This window comes from Canis aureus, chromosome 21, assembly GCF_053574225.1.
Source record: "Canis aureus isolate CA01 chromosome 21, VMU_Caureus_v.1.0, whole genome shotgun sequence".
NCBI classification, from domain to species: domain Eukaryota; kingdom Metazoa; phylum Chordata; class Mammalia; order Carnivora; family Canidae; genus Canis; species Canis aureus.
In genome coordinates this window covers 45,058,489-45,079,261 of record NC_135631.1, presented here as the reverse complement: position 1 = coordinate 45,079,261, position 20,773 = coordinate 45,058,489, and the positions used below count along the sequence as shown (strand labels likewise).

The window sequence follows — 20,773 nt, the reverse complement described above, 5'->3', positions numbered from 1 at the left end:
CAGGAAAATGACGAGAAAAAGTAAAGCCATACTCTATAATGCCTATGTGTGAGATGGGAAAGAGAGAGCCAAGCTGTCCAGGCAGAGAGGGGTCAGTTCATCCATTCATGACTACATTCATATCTAATGTGATTTTGCTTGACACTAGTCTTTGTTTAATGCCAGCAAGGCTATTTATATACATTTATATAAATATTGAAAAAAATACGGGCACAATTTTAAAAGAGGCACAAAGAGATATTTCTGTAAAAGCTTTTCAGACAGTGGGTTCAGTATGGCTGGAGTACCAAAGTGTTTGGTCCTGGCAAAAAGCTTAGGGTCACAAGTAAATTTTGTTTACATTCTTCAGTATAAGGTAGGGAGGGGAGGGGAGGCAGGTAATGCAGGGTCTGTAGGCTATGCTGGTGCTGGCTCAGAATTCTAGGGTTGGTCCCACTTTAGTCTGAAATACAGTGGGATCCTTAGGGAGGTAGGTGATTCTGTCACAGTCCTTGGAGGTAGTTGTCACCTGAGCTAGCTTGGATGACATTTACAAGGAGCTAAGTAGCTGCAGCAACTGGAGGTCCCTAAGGGGTAGGGATGTTAGGTCCCTTAGGGATTTCTGTGTTGAAATTTTTATTTAAAAAAAGTGTGTATCTTATTTATTTGATTCCAAAAAGTACCAATGGAAAAGAATGAACAAAAAATTGATAACTTGTCACTTGGTCAGAAGGTGATTCATATCACATATGGACATATTTAACTGCACAAACATATCCAAGAATGGCATAAGCTGGGTTTGTATTTTCTGTTTTCTTTTTAAAAGTAGATGTCACACCCAATGTGGAGTCCAACAAGGGGTTTGAACTCACAACCCTAAGAACAAGACCTGAACTGAGATCAAGAGTCAGATGCTTTATCGACTGAGCCCCCCAGCAACCTGGGTTTATTTTTTCTAAATGTACTTATTCTTCATTAGCTTTAGTGATAAAATTTTGCCTGGATGAAGAAGACCATCTCACAGGAATGATTCTAGACTGCTAGACCTAGTCGAATTAAAGTCTTCAAAGAATTGTCACAAAGCTAGTAAAACATTGGAAAAATGAGAAAGATGATTTACTTTGGTTTCCTTAGTGATTGTGATCACAGGCACAAATGAATTCATAATCTGAAAAACAACTTTCTGATCTTTTTTTCCAACTGACTACAGAGTCAGTGTAAATTTAAGCAGTCCAATTAATAAATACAGTGACACAGATATAATTCAAGAGGTCCTGAAAAATGTATTTTAGGAGTGTGTTGCAGAGAAGAATGTGAACTTTTTTTTTTAAGAATGTGAACTTTGAATCTGAATCTATCACTTTCTATACAATCATCCTTTAGCAAATAAGTTTTGATTCACTGGATATTGCTTTCTCAAAATTATAAAAATAATACATGCCCACTGTGGAAAAATTGGGAAAGAGAAAAAATAAAGGAACAATGGTAATTGCAGAGTGTCACTTATTACTGTTAACATTTGCTATATTTTGATCCATTTATTCTGTCAATATAACAACCATCTCAAGTGGATGTTGTGAGGACTAAATGAAATTAAATATGGAGATAGATACCATATAGGTTGGGACATGGTCAGCGATAAAAATGTCAATTCTCCAGAATTCATATGACCACCTCTAAAACTAGCATTAATTGAGTTTATTTCAAGTTGATATCTTGTCCAAGTAGTATTGTTTGTTGGATCAAAGTAGAACATTAGAAGAGCATCTTTTAAGCTGAGAGTTTGTCCAAGGACTGAAACATAAGGTTTTGTGAGGGATATTGTTGGGAACAAAAGCCTTACTTTATGCTCTGGCATTCCATTATGTTTGAATTCCAAATGTTTTGCATCTATATCTCAGAGCAGGATTTGCAAACATTTTCTCCTATTTTTCATGTCACTTTCAAGTTAGATCTTACTAAACTCTCGAACTCTGGGGCAGAAGAAACAACCTCTAATGCACAAACTATTTCTCACTTAGATTACCTATTTCCAAAATCGATTTGAGAAAATCTAAAATAAAATACACAAGTAGAGTTAGGCCATGAAATAAAAATAGAAGATCTAAAGCGCTAAGGAAAATAGAAGAAAAATGATCTATGGTTTTCTAACAAGAAAAACAGGGCAAAATTTTATGTTCAAAGGTAGGAGAAAAATGTAGTGAAATACATACATTTTATTAACGAAGCACACCAAATTTTCAAATATGTTCTGTCTTTCCACCACAAAATCAGAAAAGGACTTCAATGCATGAGTCCTTTAGGAAGAATGTGCAAAAAAACGGTGGGAATTGCCTTCCATATCCATTTTGTAAAATTGAAAAAAATGGCCTTTAAACAAAGGCATTTTGGGATACCTGGGTGGCTCAGTCAGTTAAGTATATGGCTCTTGATTTCAGGGTCATTGTGTTCAAGCCCTACATTGAGCTCCATGCTCAGCATGGAGCCTACATTTAAAAAACAAATAAATAAACAAACACATTTCATACTACCACTGCATCATTACTACGGGCACCATGACATTTGATGTCATTTACAGATGGTGACCTTCAGAAGACCCAGTCAGGGAGGTGACAGTCTAGTGATCTGATGTTTCAATAGGAGGCTTTGTGTACCAGGCAGTCAGACATTTGACCTAGTGCCAAAAAGGCCCACTCTGGGAGTTTCAAGCTGAACCTTTGGCATGAGCTGGAAGGACCTCAAATTGAGGTAGAAATTTCTGGTGAGGGTTTGGAATGCACATAGATTGTGCTGTTGGTGGGGAAAGAGCCATTTGTATTGGACAACACAAGTGTAGCTGTTCCATAAAATGACCACATATTAGTAGGCCTTAGCCAATATTCCCTTTGATTTTCTTAACATTGGAAATGCAGTGGGTAAGATAAGTGATTGCCTATTAATTAGTGTGGAAAAGGCATATTTTCACTGATGATGACTCAATGAATTCCATACATAAAGTGGAGTGCAAATGAAGGCTAAGTCTCCATGCTTGATTGACATAGGGTGAATTGTTATCCTAATACTGCATTCCAAGTAGTAAGAGGGAAGATATGGTCCCATGAGATTAAAATGTCATGTTGGAGCACACAATCATCATAAACAAATTGCTAGTAGTAATGGTAATGATAATCATAATCTCCCAGTGCCACAGTATGTTTAATCACTTTTCAGATCTTGTTTCATTTTGGACTCATTTTAGCACCTGAAGGAGTGTTGAATTGATTGACATTAACACCATTGTTTTCAAATAAACCAAGTAGCAAAACCCTTAATTTACTTGATTCTCTAATCCCCAGAACTTGTGTTGAGCAAAATGAACCAGGATCAGAATCCTGGTCTCTTAAATTGGAGGCCATCAGAGTTCATTGAATTTGAAGAACTCAGAGAAGCTAAATCCCACTAAAGATTTGATATGGGTGGAATTATATTTTTACTTGCTGTCACAGATATCAGAAGATGGCAATTTTTCAAGATAAAAAAAAGAAGGCAAGAAACAATCAAATTGGAGTAATAGCTAAGAATAAGATTGTGATGGAGTTTAGATGTGGAAATCTTAGGAGAGATTTAATACCAATCCTTACAGTAAAGGTCAGCATGGACAGCATTGTGCAAACACTGTAATAGAATCTGACTTTGTGTCTGTATGGACTTGTATAACGTGCTCATGTATAACATGTAATTGTCCTGAAAGCCTAAGAACAAAATTGATCATGACAGATAAGTTTTGTGAACTGACACATTTCTTTTTCTGATGGTGAAAGGGTGTTAGAGAGCCTGGGTTTTGGACTCACGCTGACTTGGAGCTCTGGCTTCACCACTTGCTGCTTATGTCAGTTTGGGTGATTATTCTCTGGTCTTGGTTCCCTAATCCATAAGATGGGATAACAGGATGCATTCAGCTGTAGTCATATGAAAACTGAATAAGAGACTGTAGGTAAAATATTCAGCACGTTGTCTGACACATAATAGGTGCTGCATAGATGTTGCCCCATTTCAAACCCAGGGGGGAGAATTGTATCCAGTATGGAGGGTGGTTTGTAGCCAATCACACTGACAGAGCAGAAATTCTCCTAAGGATTCAGCTATACTTTGAACTGCTCCAATGGAAAGCTACCTTACTGCCCAAAGATAAATAAAAAAACTTGAATTTAGAGTTTTTTTTTAATAGACTTTTCCCCCCTCACTTGAAACAAAAATTAAATTAAAATAGGTTTGCTTTTTTTTTTTTACTTTTTGTAGTTGTTCTATGTACTTTATTTTATTTTATTTTTTTATAATTTTTTTTTTATTTATGATAGTCACACAGAGAGAGAGAGAGAGAGAGAGAGGCAGAGACATAGGCAGAGGGAGAAGCAGGCTCCATGCCGGGAGCCTGACGTGGGATTCGATCCTGGGTCTCCAGGATCGCGCCCTGGTCCAAAGGCAGGTGCTAAACCGCTGCGCCACCCAGGGATCCCTGTTCTATGTACTTTAAATCTTAATCTTTTATCTTAATTGATATCATCCTAACACCAACACATTTGGCTTTATGCTCATATTTAAGAAAAACAACTAAACTTTTAAAATATAGTTAGGAAGTGTGTAGAAAGATAGTTAAAAATATAGTTAGTACTTTTAAATGTATTTAGAAATGTCATGAAATTGAAGTTTATATTTCCATATGAAATAGCTGTAACTGTTTAATAAAAGAAAAAGAATAAAATGGAGAAATTTTGAATCAGTATTAATAAGCAGGTTTGAAATTCCACACTTAATTGAAAATGTGGTTGATTTGGTAAATTCACATGTAGAATTCATACTGCTTCATCATAATAAAATACAACTCAGACAATTTAGCTCAAAAATTTTTTGATTATGACTATATACAAATGCATTGGATGAACTTATTTATTTTGTAAACTGGTTTTTATTTTACGCATCATGAATATGATTTTGGCATACAAAACACCTTAATAAGTCTTAAAAAGAATATTTAAAGTAAAAATATGTAATATAATTGTCCAAATATGAGCACCAACCAAATATAATCAAGTGTACTATTTAATGTTTAGTTAAATATCACATTGAGAAAGTTATGGAATTTCAAGTTTCCTTCTATCCTGAAAATAATGAAACTTCAGGATTCTAGCTAAGGGAAAGGGACAGGAGGTAAGCATCATGTTTTAATATCCATAAATTTTCCAAGTTCATGATTTCATTTTCAAGTTCTTTACTATGACGACTCAGAAATATTCCCATAAAAAGCCAAACTTCCTACGATGAATACCAGATACTTTACTATATTGCCTAGGGGCAAAAATGATCATGTACTTTGTACATGCAAATATCATGTACTTTGAAAAAGAAATCTTGCTTTACCTGTTTTTTAAATTAAAAACAAAGCATAAAAAAATAAAAATAAAAAAATAAAAACAAAGCATATGGTTGGAGAAATATAATGTCTTACTACTATAATTTAAAAAATACTAATTGCACCACAAGCAGATGTGCAAAGTTAAAACAAGTACATTTGACCCAATTCTACTTATACCATGAGAAAAAAATCATCATTGTGACTAATTTAGTATAAAAATCAGGAGCTTCAGTGTACAGGAAGAAATTCTCAAGAATTTTTTTCCCTTCCTTCTCAAAGGAGAAATCCAATTCTTCTTTTCTTAAGAAGTTGTCTGCGGAATTATTATTCTAATTCAAAACCAGCACTAAGACAAAATGAATATTTGTGTTTCAGTTAGAAACCAAATTGGATCTACTCTTTATAATTTCAATCACTAAATTAACAATAAAAATACTAATCTGGTAACATTCCAGAATTCATGTGACATGCCCTAGAAAACCGTGATATTTCACTATATATTTTGACATTATATCTGCAGGAAGCTCTGGAATCATAACTGTTAACATTACACTAGTTATATGTAACTTCATTTAGCATGTGAAATCAAAGAAAATTCAGCATGCTTGTAAAGCAGATTAAATTTTGGTGGGGGGATGATGCTGGGTCAAAATATGGTATCTTCTTAGTCATGCCTTAACTTCAAATAAAGTTCAAATATAACCTGTGTTTTGGTGAACATTTCCTAAAGCAAAACAAATTCTGAACAGTGAATTATTTGATAAGATTAATGTAAGACCATTTCTGAAAATAAGAAATGTTTTAAATAGGACATTTGGAAATATTGCCACATTGCTTCTAAATTCAGGGCATTGGGATGCCTGGGTTGCTCAGAGAATGAGCATCTGCCTTTGGCTCAGGACGTGATCCTGGGGTCCTGGGTTCAAGTCCCACATTGGCATCCTCACAGGGAGCCTGCTTCTCCCTCTGTCTATGTCTCTGCTTCTCTCTGTGTGTCTCTCAAGAGTAAATAAATAAAATATTAAAAAAATAAATTCAAGGCATTGTAAATACTTTTGGAGGTGCTGCGTTAAACATTGCCTTACTTAGAATCCTGGAGTGGTTCATGTGTGAGAACGAGATGTCCTATAAAATTGTAAATCAAAGAGAAGAACTCCAGTACCAAAAGTGGACATGGGATCCATATTTGAAGCTAAAAGGTCAACTTGATAGATTGTCAAGTATGCCTGGAAATAGATTCCCATTGTAACAAGTGACTATGTATTGTTTAATAAACTTCCATGTTTTAATCCAGGCTCTGTTTCTTAATAGCTATGACTTTGGGCAAGTTACATAACCTCTTGAACCTCTTTTTCCATGGAACTAAGAAAAATCAGTACCTTATAACCTACTGTGGATGAAAGGCCATGGTAAACACTAACTCAGAAGGAAGGAAGGAAGTTCTGTTCAGAAGGAAGCAACTTTCCTTCTGTTTATTATGTGCTGGGTGGTTCCAAACCATGCAATGTTTATGTTTCTCTAATAATAGTTTTATCTGCTATTCCATTTTTTCCCCACAGATAAAAGTCCTGATGAAGACATTTCTCCCAAGCTCACAGCTTTTCTTCCTTCAATCGCTGAAAGAACACTCCATATGGCTGGAACATATCTTTGTCCTTTTTTTGCCTGATGTTATCAAAATAGATTGGAAAGAGAATGGCAGAACAATTCTGCAATCCCAGCAGGGAGACACCATGAAGACTAAAGACAAATACATGAAATTCAGCTGGCTGACCGTGACTGACGTGTCCATGGATAATGAGCACAAAAGCATCGTCAAACACAAGAGTAATAAAGGAGGGGTTGATCAAGAGATTCTTTTTCCTTCAATAAACAAGGGTACGTGCATATAAACATAAATATAACCTCCCAGGCCTCCCCCTTTTTTCCCAAAGGCTATACCCTACCTTTCTGTCAAGTATTAATCAAAAACAAATATAAATCTTTAATGTTGATACTTTTAACAGTATCATAAATGTGCTGCTATCCCTACAGAATTAAATTAGTATGGGCTTTGAACCACACAGAGAAAAAGAAAAAGACAAATTCACTTAGCCTTTCTAGCTTTGGTTTCATCATCCAACATATTAAAGTCACAATGATGTGTTTTAGGATCATTGTATGGGTTAAATGAAACAATACACGTCAAAGCATTTAGCAACCTTGCACACAAGAAATGGTCAAAAGAGAACCATTTTTAATGATCTTACTTGATCGGGAAGTAAGAACAATTGTATATCTTTCAGGAATGTTCTACTCAGGGATCCCTGGGTGGCGCAGCGGTTTGGCGCCTGCCTTTGGCCCGGGGCGCGATCCTGGAGACCCAGGATCAAATCCCACGTCAGGCTCCCAGTGCATGGAGCCTGCTTCTCCCTCTGCCTATGTCTCTGCCTCTCTCTCTCTCTCTCTATCATAAATAAATAAAAATTAAAAAAAAAAAAAAAAAAAAAAGGAATGTTCTACTCAGCAGTCAAAATCCCTCTCACTCCACTCTTGCTCTCAAAGTATAACCCATTAAGAATGAGATGGAGGCAACAAAATGCTGTTCATTTGATTGATACAGATAGCAGCTCAACAAAAAGATAATCATTGGGCTGCTGAGGTTTTAGTATGGCCTTGCGTTTCTCACATTTGGATTTTACATACCACTGTAGGGTGAAATTTGGTAAGTGAGGATTGGGTGAGGCTAACGTTTATATTTCTCCATTCTACACAAAGAATGTATTTCTTACCATTGTTAAATGCTATTCAGCAGACATTTATTGCAGTTCTAGTGTGATCCAGATCTGGAAGGGATGCAGGATGAACTATTCTCCCAAGGAGGGTTACTCCACTAAATATACTTTTCCTAGTCACTCAGAGTCACTCATGATTCAGGCATAGTGACCTAAATTAACCTCACTGGTGCAGATGCTGGTCATATTTAGACAGTGTGGGCAGGCTGCTGAATATGCCCTGGCCATGCTGTGATCCACCAACTCACTAGACTCAGAAGTCAAGTCCTTGTATTGACATCACAGACCAAGGCCCCGGAGGGCCCATAAGAAGGAACTTTGGTACTTTTCCCTGTGGTTAACGAGCACTTTTTGAGCAGTGGGTGGAAAGCACATAACAAGATGTGAAGAGCTTTCTATACATAAGTCTAAATTTCTGAAGTCAATTTTTATCTTCTTGGGTCTGTTAAAAAGAAAACCACAGACCCCAAATGGCAACATCTGGCTTAAGTCCCCAAGTCACTAAACCAAAACTTTGTACCTCACCCATGTAAAATCTCAACCCCTAGAAGAGTGACTCTTTAACGAGTGAACACGGGAATTTGCTGGTCTGCCCCAGGAAGTTTCCTGATTGTCTCCATTTCATTCTCCTTAGGAGGTTGATAATGCCTAATACAATGAATCCTTTCCTACTGATTTCCATTTTTCTGCTCCTTTTCCTTTCCTGTAGCCCTTTGAAGCTCCCCTCTACTTCCTAGATGGGATGCTGCCCCACTCATGAATCGATTGATTAATAGAGCGTTAGATCTTTAACATTTACTTGGTTGAATTTTTGTTCTTTAATAGATTTGGTGGTAGCGATGGGATCCAAAATGGCCTCTCAGGGGCATTCAGTGACAAGGAGATACACAGGTGTGGTGGCCTTGAGGCCTTTGAGTTCACTGTCCTTCCTGCTATATTCAAGGCCTGTAGATGAATTCCTCTTGGTTCTGAGATCACCTTTCTTTCCATTCAGGCTCCTGATCTAATTAGCTTTCCTTTATAATGGGTCAGATCTGCTTGAATGGCAAAAATTTATGCCCAGAGCCCAGATCAGCTAGCATGTTTGTCTGGACGCCTTTTGAGCAGGTATATTTGCCCAGGGCTCATCTGAACTGGCAGACAGGTCTGCCTGGAACCAAGCCTCTACCCTTTCAGACCATAGTTCCCTGGGTCAAAATACAAGCCTGGTTCTAGGAAAATTGTTGGTGGCACACACAGAGCCTTTGACCAGAAGGCAGTAACTTCTCTTACTGCCCATACACTTACGTGCTCATAAGTGTTTGCCTTGTTTCATGTAGATAAAGGCTACTGCTAACAGGGATCTCAGAAACTGAATAACCTACAAAACTTGGTGGGCATGAGTCCAGCTTTCAAAGGGTGTTAGAGCACTTGCCAACTCAAGAACACTCCCATGATACATAAGTTGGTCAGGGAATGGATTGGCTGGACACTAGGTCAGCCGTGAATCTCAAGAAAGCATGGTTCAAAGTGCTACACTATAAAACACAATTCCCAATTCCAGGACATATCCTTTCAAGGTGTTCGTTTTCCCCGAGAAGTCTTAGCTAATGGGATCCTTCAATTCTAAAGAGTCAAGCACAGCACTTTCCAGTACATTTGCTTATTTTACAACTAAGAACAGTAGTCCCAGATATTACAGGGTTTGTAGCAAAAATGGCAAGATCCTACTAAGCTTGTTTTGTGTCCTGAGGGACTGGCTTGGTAACAACCAGGTTGGAGTCCCCAAAATCAGGCATGACAGAAATGTGAGCTACACCTTATTTGTGGCTATGTATAGCTGGACAGAAGTGTGTGTTAGTTCCATTTGCAGCTAGCTTCCTAGTAAAGTGCCACCAGCCCTTGGAATCATGACAACCTAGAAGTACAATGTCCATAAGGGGGAACTTCTCAGTTAGAAGATCACTTAAGAAGCACACTTAAAAGCAGGGGTTCTCCAATTAAAGAGACTAGGATGCCTTAGTTAATTGGCAAGCAGAAGCCTCTAAAAGGTTTCAAAATTCCAAAGTCATCTCATTGAAACATTCATTGCAAATAGTTAATGAGAAATTAAAGATGGAAGAAGAACCTAAAACAGAAGACTCTAAGACTGATTTAACTACTCCTGTTCCCTCTAATCTGCATTGATTTTCCACTCTGAACAGACTACATAATCATAAAGAGAAGTCTGCTGGGTTCATGGCCTTGCAGTTACCCCCATATCTACCTTCAAAGGAGGGCTCAGAAATGAGCCCCTCCCAGAGTTGATGGAACTGGGTGGTTTCCAGAAAACTACTGTTTTATTCTCTAAAACAGCCAAGTGGAAATTTTGGTAAATTCCAGGGGCCTGCAGAAGGGGTCCTGCAAAAACTGGCAGAAGCCAGCCAAGGATGGAAACCCTTGGCAGAATCAGCTCCTTCCCAATCTCTGTCCATAGTGCCTGGGTCCACCCTCTTTAGGGATCCAGCTTACACCCAGTTGGGGTTATTCCACATGCCAGAAATCCTTAACATTAAAACTATGCAACCAGAGGGAAGGATGCAAATTAAGGCTCATGTGTTGGGTTGGGATGTATCAAACTATGATGTCATTTCACCTAAAGCCAAGTCTTTGAGAAATTGGGAGAAATTGTCTGAAAAAATCTTAACATAATTAGAAATGTAGCTTTTGAGGCAAATCAAAGTTCTCCTGTTCATTTACCTATCTCCGAACTTCTATTTATGGAAAAGGGCTTACAAATAATTAGCTTTAGGAAAGCAAAGTCCTTCTTGCAGGAACTTGCTTTCTTTCTATGTCCTTAAAGTTCTACATCTTCTCATGTCTTTGAAATATAAACCCAGCCTACAGGTGCCTGAGACTGAGAGAAACAAAATATAGAAGACTTTAAAAAATACAAGCTGCTAAAGGACTCTTGTGCCTAAACTCTAGCACAGTCTCCTTTATCATTCCAGAGACACATATAAATCTTAACATTTTCTCCATAACTTTTAATGACTCTAGGGTCTTTGCAGTGGTCTGTGTGTCCACAAATAAATGTTGTCAATGTGAGATATTTTCCTCTCTGGATGATATTGCCAAAATTAATTTGTAAAGAGTTTATATCCTTCGTTTGGAGATGAGCACTTGCAAGGATTGGGCATTCTAAAACTCTCAGGAAGATAGAAACTAACTGAAATGTGTTTCGAATTCACATGATCTGGGCAAATATTTGGTTGTGGATTTAAGTAAAACAGATATAGCTTTCAAGTTATCAGCACTAAAATTAAAACTTTCATGTGCCTAGGTTTACTAAAAGGCAAATAGGTAGTAGATGTCATCTCTGTTAAAAAATCTAAAACAAAAAAAAAAATCTAAAACAAAAAATAGCTTGGGAGAATGAGGGACTTTAATGTTTCATACATTTTTTTAAAGTCTTTATTTTAATTCTGATTAGTTAACACACTGTGTTACATTAATTTCATGTGCACATATGGTGATTCAACACTTCCATACATCACCTGTGTGCATCAGGACAAGTGTACTCGTTAATCCCCATCACCAATTTCACCCATCCCTCCCCATGTCTCATAAAGTTTTTATGGGTAATCTCAGCTAACCTGTTAGGAACAAGTAAATTGAATAGATGCAAATAAAATTAGAAACTTTACAGTTTTATAGTCTCCCAAGTCTTTTTGGTAAACTAAAACTTTAATGTTTTGCTGAGTTAGGCCAAGTGTTAAATTGAGTCACATTCATTAAAAATCTAAATCATTTCTAAGATAAAATACTGAATTATTTGTAAATGGGCATAGGTTTATCTAGTTTTGTTTAACTATTGCAAAGAAACTGGGTTTATTTGTAAATGCATTTTGTGCTTTCCTGAAAGATTTTTTTATGAAATAGTACATGCTTCTAGAAATTATGAAAGGTATTAATAAATTTGATAATCTAAAGAATGCTGGGTGATGGGCACTGAGGGGGGCACTTGATGGGATGAGCACTGGGTGTTATTCTATATGTTGGCAAATTGAACACCAATAAAAAATAAATAAAAAAATAAAGAATGCTGGTGTAATAAACAGTTCACAATTACTTTCTTTTTAGCTTTCATTAAAAATGAAGTTTTCTAAGAGTTAAGAATCAAGAAGTATGATTAGGATTACTGAAAATAATAAGAACAACCCAAATGCAAAGAAAGTAAGATGTATGTTTTTCAAAAGTAAAAGGATAAAGTATGGAAATATAATTTTTCAGGAAAAAAAAAGGAATTTTATTCTACAGTGAGGCTGGTCATGTAAAGTGGGTAAGCTCAGGGACACCTGGATGGCTCAGTCAGTTAAGCATCTGTCTGCGGCTCAGGTCATGATCCCAGGGTGCTGGGATTGAACCCCACGTCAGGCTTTCTGCTTATCAGGGAGCCTGCTTCTTCCTCTCCCTCTGCCTGCTGCCCCCCACCCTACTTGTTTTCTCTCTGCCTCTCTCTCTGTGTCATAAATAAACAAAATATCTTTAAAAATTAAAAAAAATAAAGAGGGTAAGTTCAGGACAAAATCTGAATGTAAAAGAGAAAGTTGTAAAGGCTTGTAGAAAGGGGATGTTTGGGAAGGAATGTTACGTGTGGTCAGGACTGACTTAGATGGAAATGAAGAATTTTCCAATCAAAAGTAAGCCGGTGAAGCATTAGAATTTGGTTTTCTTCTGCTCAAGAGGACAAAGGATTTTTGGGGTTTGTTAGTTTGTCTGTTGTCTTTAGAGTTTACATCTGCTTAAGTCTCTTTGATCCAGAACATCCCAAAAGATTTGCTAAAGGAATTTGGCTTATGTGATATGTTACATGACATGGAAAACATTGGCAAATAAAAGTTTATACTGTTTTCCTTATGTCGCATTTTTTTAAATAAATTTTTTAATTTATTTATGATAGTCACAGAGAGAAAGAGAGAGGCAGAGACACAGGCAGAGGGAGAAGCAGGCTCCATGCACCGGGAGCCCGACGTGGGACTCGATCCCGGGTCTCCAGGATCGCGCCCTGGGCCAAAGGCAGGCGCTAAACCGCTGCGCCACCCAGGGACCCCCTTATGTCGCATTTGTAAGATTGTGGCACATGTAGATAATGTCCATTCTGGTACTACAAAAAATGTTCCCTCATTGCCAGATGTTGGCTATCCTGATGTCCTCATAACATGGCACCAGAGTGCTCTGAATCAGGGAAATGAAGGTGGTTAAACATGGCAGTGTTTTAAATAAAGAGTCTGGCCTAAGGGAAAATGAGGGCAGCCACTTGGTTCTTCCAGGCTCCCTGGGAAACCTCATTTTTCTTGATTTTTGTTTGTTTCATTCCTTCCCCCACCATAGGGCTTTAAATGACTCAAGTTATAAATGGACATCAGTGGGAAGACTTGTATAATAGTTCAAAATGGTTTACCATCAGTGTCCAACCTGTTAGGTCCATAATCCTGGAAAAACTGTTTTTGTCTACAGAGGCTTCAGGCCTCTTCCCTGTGGACCCTTTGAACACCTGCATCTTGACTTCATTCCAAGCCACTTAGTGTGGATTCTCACTATGCCCTTGTCATTGTTTGTATATTTTTGGGATGGGTGGAAGCCTTTTCCTGCCAAGAGGCTGATGCCCTCACTGTGGCAAAGACACTGTTAAAAATGGGTTTTCCCCTTGGGGCTCACCTTCTGTGATCTCCACTAACCAAGGTTCCTACCTCACTGGGCAAATCACAGGAGGCTTTAGGAAAACCTTGCAAACTTCTTGGAATTACAACCTTTTGCTGAACCTTTGTGTCACCTGCTAGTATGAATAGATGCTGTACATCTCCAATGTCTGATGCTCAAGCCTGTCTGTCATTCAACAGGTTACAGAAACCTTCGTAGATCATAATTAAAAGGATCCTGTTGGTCACAGTTTATAACCTGGTACTTAAATATTTTAAACCCATCATCAGAGGAAGATAGTCTTTGACCCCCAGAAGAATGACCTTACCTAGTGCTCCTGCTGTAAAACTAAAAGATGTTGAGCTTCAGGTACACATCACACAGCTACAGAAGGCTTCACCTGACACCTGGTCCTACACAGATGCTGGACATTTCTGAATCAAATTGAGAGAAAGAGAAGTAGCTGACATCCAGGTAGACTTTCCTTCAAAAGGCAACAGATCAAGGTTTCATACTTTGACCAAACATGAAATCCTTTCTCTCTCTTTTCTTTTCCTTTACTCTGGCAGCGGCCTGGAAAGATAGCCTCATCTGTATCTCCCAGATCATTGCCAAGGGAGTAACCTCTGGAATTTAGAGCAACCTTTTATTTCAGGCTAGCAGAAAATCTAACCCTGGTCTGAAATTTTCTCAAGCTAAAGAGGACATCTCATTGGTTGACTTCCCTAAATTTACATCCTGAGTTAGAAGGGACCTACGAGGAAGTGTTGTGATCTAGGATTCACTTCTTTGTCACGACCCTACTTTCCTACTCAGGGACAAATGTAAATGAGGTGTGAGCAAGACCTTCTCCTTTATTCTTTAAATTTTTGCAGAATCCCTTCTAAAGCAATGGCTTCCCAACAGAAATCCATAGACTCTGGCCAAAGTGGTTCTTGAAAATAAAGTAGGCCTTGATTATCTCTTAGCTGAGCAAGGCTGGATCTGTGTTGTAGGCAACACTATGTGTTATACCCAGATTAACACTTTGGGGGAAGTTAGAACCCAATAACATCAGATCACTGAGCAAGCAGCTGACTTAAAGGAGTGATTCCTTCAGCAGAGTCTTTCTTACTTATTTGATTTTAATTGCTTTGACTCCTGGGGACCAAGGCACCAAATAGCACTCCAAACATGAGGAATTATCCCGCTTATAGTAATCATAGTAATCTGCCTGGTGCTTTATGTTTTCTCAAAAGTTCTAAATGCAAATTAAGAGCCTGAAACCTGCAAACAAATTATCTCTCTAAGACTGGAACATTAAAGAAAGGAATGAAGGGAATGGCTAATTCAATAATTATAAACCTGAAGTGGTAAACTGTGAACATCACAAGGGTTAAGCAAAAACGTCAAGACTTGTGAATATCACCCAGGGGAACAACACAAACTGTAAAAACTTAAGAAGAGTTGCTAAGAGTGGTGTTAACGCCTTCAATTTTGATCCCGTCTCTCTGTTGAGAGTTTGACCAAAAGGTGGGGTTGTTGAAAAGGAAACCACAGGCTCAGAATAGCCTCATTTAGCTTAAGACCACAAGTCAGTAAACCAGGTCTTCATACCTACCCAGCTGCAGTTTCAACACCCAGAACTGTAAGCGGTAGCCAGTGGACATGGGAATTTCCTGGTCAGCACTAGGACGTTTACTGATGACTTCCTCTGCTCCCCTTAGGAGGGTGACCTTGGCTAAAACAATGGATTCTTAGCTAATACTATTTTTTGCCCCCTTGCTATTGGTTTTGTTTTGTTTTTAGATTTACTTTAGAGGAGGGGAGGGACAGAATGAAAATAAACCCAAGCAGACTCTGTGCTGATCATGGAGCCCAATGCAGGGCTCAATCCCAAGACCCTGAGACCAGGACCTGAGCAGAAGCTAAGAGTCTGATGCTTAACCGACTGCAGTACCCAGGTGCCCCATCTTCCTTACTACCTTGAAAAACATTTTTCTGTAGCCCTTTGGAGCTCCACTCTACCTGCTGGATAGGATACTACCCAATTCATGAATAGCTCAATTAATACAGCCAATGAGACTTTAAAATTTACTGGGTTGAATTTTTCTTATTCACAGATTCTTAATTTGTGCAATGGTCAAATTAGAGTCAAATGTTTGCTTTCACCTGGGCTGTGATGAAGAGCAAATTAAATTATGTCAGTGAAAATGCTTGCTGTTGGAAACATGACATGGATGAATTTCTCCATATATTTATTATATTTATGTATATTCTGTTCTAAAACTAACTAAAGCAAGATCACACAGATAGCCCTGTTTTCATTTCTACAGCTAACAAAAATGGAGCAAATGAGCAAAGCATAAATTAAATATAAGCGCTGGGCTGAAGTGTCTTGTTAATTTTGGATTTTTCTAGTGATCAGAGAAAAGTAAAAAGTATAATAAGTTCCATGGTGATGATTATGGTAAGGGGGGAGCTCCTGCGTATGATGTGTTTTACTTGGCACTTATTTTGGAAATGAATATCTCCCAAGGTCTTCTCATAGCAATAATGCTAATGAGGGCACTTTTTTTTTAAGGTTTTATTTATTCATGAGAGACACACAGAGAGAGAGAGAGGCAGAGACACAGGCAGAAGGGGAAGCAGGCTCCATGCAGGGAGCCCGACGCGGGACTCGATCCCAGGGCCCAAGGATCACGCCCTGAGCTGAAGGCCGCGTGATAAACCACTGAGCCACCTGGGCTGCCCTAGGGCACTTCTATTAATGCAGTTCTACAGTGGACATCTAAGCTGGGTCTTGGGAGTTTTTGGTCATTTTTGTTTTTGATAAAAGCTTATATATTTGTATTTATATGCATGAAAGCATAGAACAATGAAGTGATTCTGAAGAGGGATAAAACTCATCTTGTCCATATTTTTGACAAGCCTTGATTGAGAAAGAACATCTAGAACACATATGCACATTTAATTATGAAACTTGTTACCTTACTGTCTTTACATCAATTAAAGCATGATGATAAGATACCTTTATCTTTTTTACAGTTTTTATTTTAATTCCAATTAGCTAACATACAGTGTTATATTAGTTTCAGGTGCACAATATGATGAATAAAGTTACTGTATGGAAAACAAATAGACATTTAAAGCACTTTAAACTTAACTTTTTAGGATATTTTAACATTTAATTTAATCATGCTAACATTTTCCTTCTTGGGATTTACCCCAAAGCCTATATCTCAAACACATTTTTTAAAGAGTGCACCAAAATAATATTGTGTGGATTGCATAAAACTGCACACCAGAGCCATGCCTCTGTGGACAAGGGCACATCAAGTAGAAAAAAAAAAACAAAATTAACATTTCAACTTTCTCTTCCCGCACCCGATGGCCAATGAGCTTTTAAGAAATTTTGTCTTTCTATGTATGTTGGGCTTTTTTTTTTTTTAACATATAGATAAATACAACCCTCAGCAAAGGATACAGTCAACAAAACTAAAAGACAACCTACAGAATGGGAGAAGATATTTGCAAATGACATATCTGATAAAGGGCTAGTTTCCAAGATCTATAAAGAACTTATTAAACTCAACACCTCAGGTTTTATATATTTAGGCAGCTATCAGTGTGACTTGGTCTATCATTCTATCCCTGCAAACAAGTGCATGAAATGTTGAGCTTCTGTAATGAAAAGGTCATTTGCTAAGAATAGTTAAGATATTTGGAACAGATGATGTCTGAGAGTCCAGAATTTATATCTGTCTACCTTCCTACCTACCTACCTACCTACCAACCTATCCATCTATCCATCCATCTATGTACAACACAGACACAGGTTAAATAATGAATATGAACCATTGAATAATACTTGCTGTCATTTCTTTTAGAGCTCACTGCTATTAACTCTACAAAAACTTCTCTGAAAGATGATAATGGTAAGGTTTTTGTCTATGTTTGCCTTTATGTTATGCTATAGCACGTTTTGCTCCAGGTCAACTTAACTTTTGAACTCCCCTGGCTTCAGGGAGAAACCTCAGCATGGCTGGGTCTTGCAGAATAGACTGAGTCATATTTTAAGTCAATCTACATTTCTCAGGTGTCATCTTCCCATAGCAAGTGCTAGTTTGGGTATGAGAGGACTATGAACTAGGGGTGCAGTGATGTGCTCTGAATTCTTTCAATAGTGGATTTCATTTACTTCTGTGGCCTCTGTTTCTACTGACTGAGGAAAACATGTTGCTTCTAGATTTCTTAAGCCTTGTTCTTGCTGGGAGTTAATAACATGAATGGACACTGAGAAGTTCTTGTACAGAAGGTGTTGTGCAGCACTGTGAGTGCAATTTTAATCTTTTAATATTCACTGTGAAGGATACTATTTCCATTCTACACATGAGAGCAATGAGCTAAAATTAATTCAGTCTCTACATCACACAGTGAAATCTGGGGCTTCAAACCAAACCATCTGAATCAAGATTCCATACACTTACTCGATTTTTATTCTTCCTCTAAATTCCAAGCCAAGATAGACTGCACACATGGCAGGGGTTGAGGGGGTGGTATGCATACAGGGCTTCAGGTGTCACAGCTGGACTTAAACACCAGTCTTTAATGATTAGTTGCAGGAATATGGGTAAATTATTTACATTTTCTGAGTCAACCATAAATGACACAAATAACACGTAAGTCAGTTATTGAAGACACTAGGTCCCATATGAGGTATATCTACCATAGAGTATCTCATTTAGTTGCTGCATTATCAGGACATCATCAAAAAGGACACTGTCTCCCCACATATGCACAAAGGAAATGATGAAGAGCATGGGCTCTAGCTCTGCTGATCTTCCCTCCATGTCCAATATCAGGGGGCTTCTGGACCTTAGTTAATCATCATCATTATCGCTATCATCATCATTCAACTTTATAATTATCCTTAATTGTTTGATGTCTTGGGTATATATTGCATGTGGAGATGCAGAATTACACAGTAATTGAGAATGTGTTCTTTTTAAAAAAATTTTTTTTTGGATTTTTTTTAATTTATGAGAGAGAGAGAGAGAGAGAAAGAGATTGAGAAAGAGGGAGAAGTAGGTTCCATGCAGAGAGCCTGACATGGGACTTGATCCCGGGTCTCCAGGATCATGCCCTGGGCTGAAGGGGGCACTAAACCACTGAGCCACCCGGGCTGCCTGAGAATGTGGTCTTAAATGCCATGTTGCTGGAATTGGAATCTGGTTTCTGGTACTTACTAGTTACATGAAACCAGGTAAATTAATTACTTCTTTCCCTAACCTCAGGTTATTTGTGAATTCAAAATGTGAATGAAATAAATAGTCTTATAGGTCATTGAAAAATTAAGTAAGATTAAGGTTTTACATGCAAGACTCCCCAAATAAGTGACATTTAGTTTGAAGTTAATGGATATTGCCTATTGTTCTTTTTTAGGGATATGGTAGGAATGAAGAAATGTTAAAAGCTATTTATCACCAATGCTTTCCCCCCTCCATTAGACTCACTCATTATAAACCAAATCTTACTTTTTAATACTTTGGAATGTTCTAAGTGAATTTTGCAGAGATTGCTGACTGTCTTGACCTGCAAGCTGGATTCTGAGTTGTCTTGGTGACGGTGGTGGTGGTGGTACTGGTGGTGATGGTGTAGATGTTACTCTTGGGTTGTGTTGGAATGGGAGTGTCTCTTCAACCTAGGCCATCAAAAATGTATGATGTGACCCCTCTCCCATTAATAAGCTGTAACCTTTCACTAGAACAACTAATACATGAAACTGATAAATGACTTCTCTTAGACCCCCTGCAGCTGCAGCTCATGAACATCTCTGTCTGCTACATCTACACCCTCCTCCTCTTCAAGAGCCTGGTCTATTCTGCCATCATCACCACCCATTTTCTTGGGAGACCAGCACTCTATGGCAATGGAAAGAGTTCCTAACACATGGTGGCACCAAGGGTCCACTTTTTTCCCATTGGCTATTGTCATTAAAAGTGTCTGCTGAGCATCTAGTAGGATTTCTTTCTGGGTTTGGGTTCTTTCAGTTAACATGTGTCTTTTTCTATATGTCATTATTGTAGAACAGGTTAACAAACCACTGGGCAAACAGAAACTTTCATTCTACAGCAAGAAAAATTCTACCATGACTTAGGGTTGGGACAAAGGGGCCAATCATATGAGCTTCAGCACTGCTCTCTCCTTAATGTTCACCAGCTTCTCAGCCACCCCATAGCCATGCCTCTAAGTACAGCCAGCATGCAACATCCAGTCATATCCCCCAGGGCTCTTCAACCAGATAACTGCCTCAAAGCCTTTGATTTTACATACCAGAAGCCACCATCCTTGCCACCTCAATCTATATTGTTTTTCATAATAAGTATGATAAAAAAATTGGAAGTCTACTTTTACCTCTGTGTACATTCATTTGGTGGAATCTGAGAGTCCAAGGTACGAGACAAAATGACAATTGAATCTTCCAACTCAGCTTTGGTTGTAATAATGGTCAGTTCCAAATTTCTAATTTTTGCCCTGAATTGTCCTTATGATGCTCTCTTTGCGGCACTGGCCCCAGGGGAGCCATAGCCAGTGAGGGTGCTCAGGTTATTTCTCCTTCATAGGTCAGCTGATTCACTCATTTGGTTTAAGACACTCCAATGGCAACAGTATAACATGGCCCAGGACTGGTGTGTGTATTCAGACCTATACCAGTGTTTCATGGACATCAAGTTTCCAGATCTCAAAACAACCCCATGAGAGCAGCACTAACACTGGAAAGGTAGAGTGGTGGAAGGGTTAAGTGCTTGGACACTGAATTCCAAGCCTCTGGTTTTAAATATTGAGTCTATAGCTATTTGAACTCTCTGTGCCATAATTTTCTCATCTGTGAAAAAAAAGTTAAGGTGATTTATCGCCTGGAGTTGTATGGATGAAATGAGTTAATTATGCTGCGTACATACCAGTCCTCAACAGCATTAGCATA

The 20,773-nt window shown here is 38.2% G+C and overlaps 1 long non-coding RNA gene and 1 pseudogene across 4 annotated transcripts in view; one reads left to right on the top strand and one right to left on the bottom strand.

Moving 5' to 3' along the window:
- LOC144293020 (uncharacterized) overlaps nucleotides 1-20,773 on the bottom strand; it is a 75,372-nt gene that overhangs the window by 27,480 nt on the left and 27,119 nt on the right. The window lies entirely within an intron of this gene.
- LOC144293131 (T-cell receptor gamma chain C region DFL12-like) lies at nucleotides 6,492-19,734 on the top strand (annotated as a pseudogene).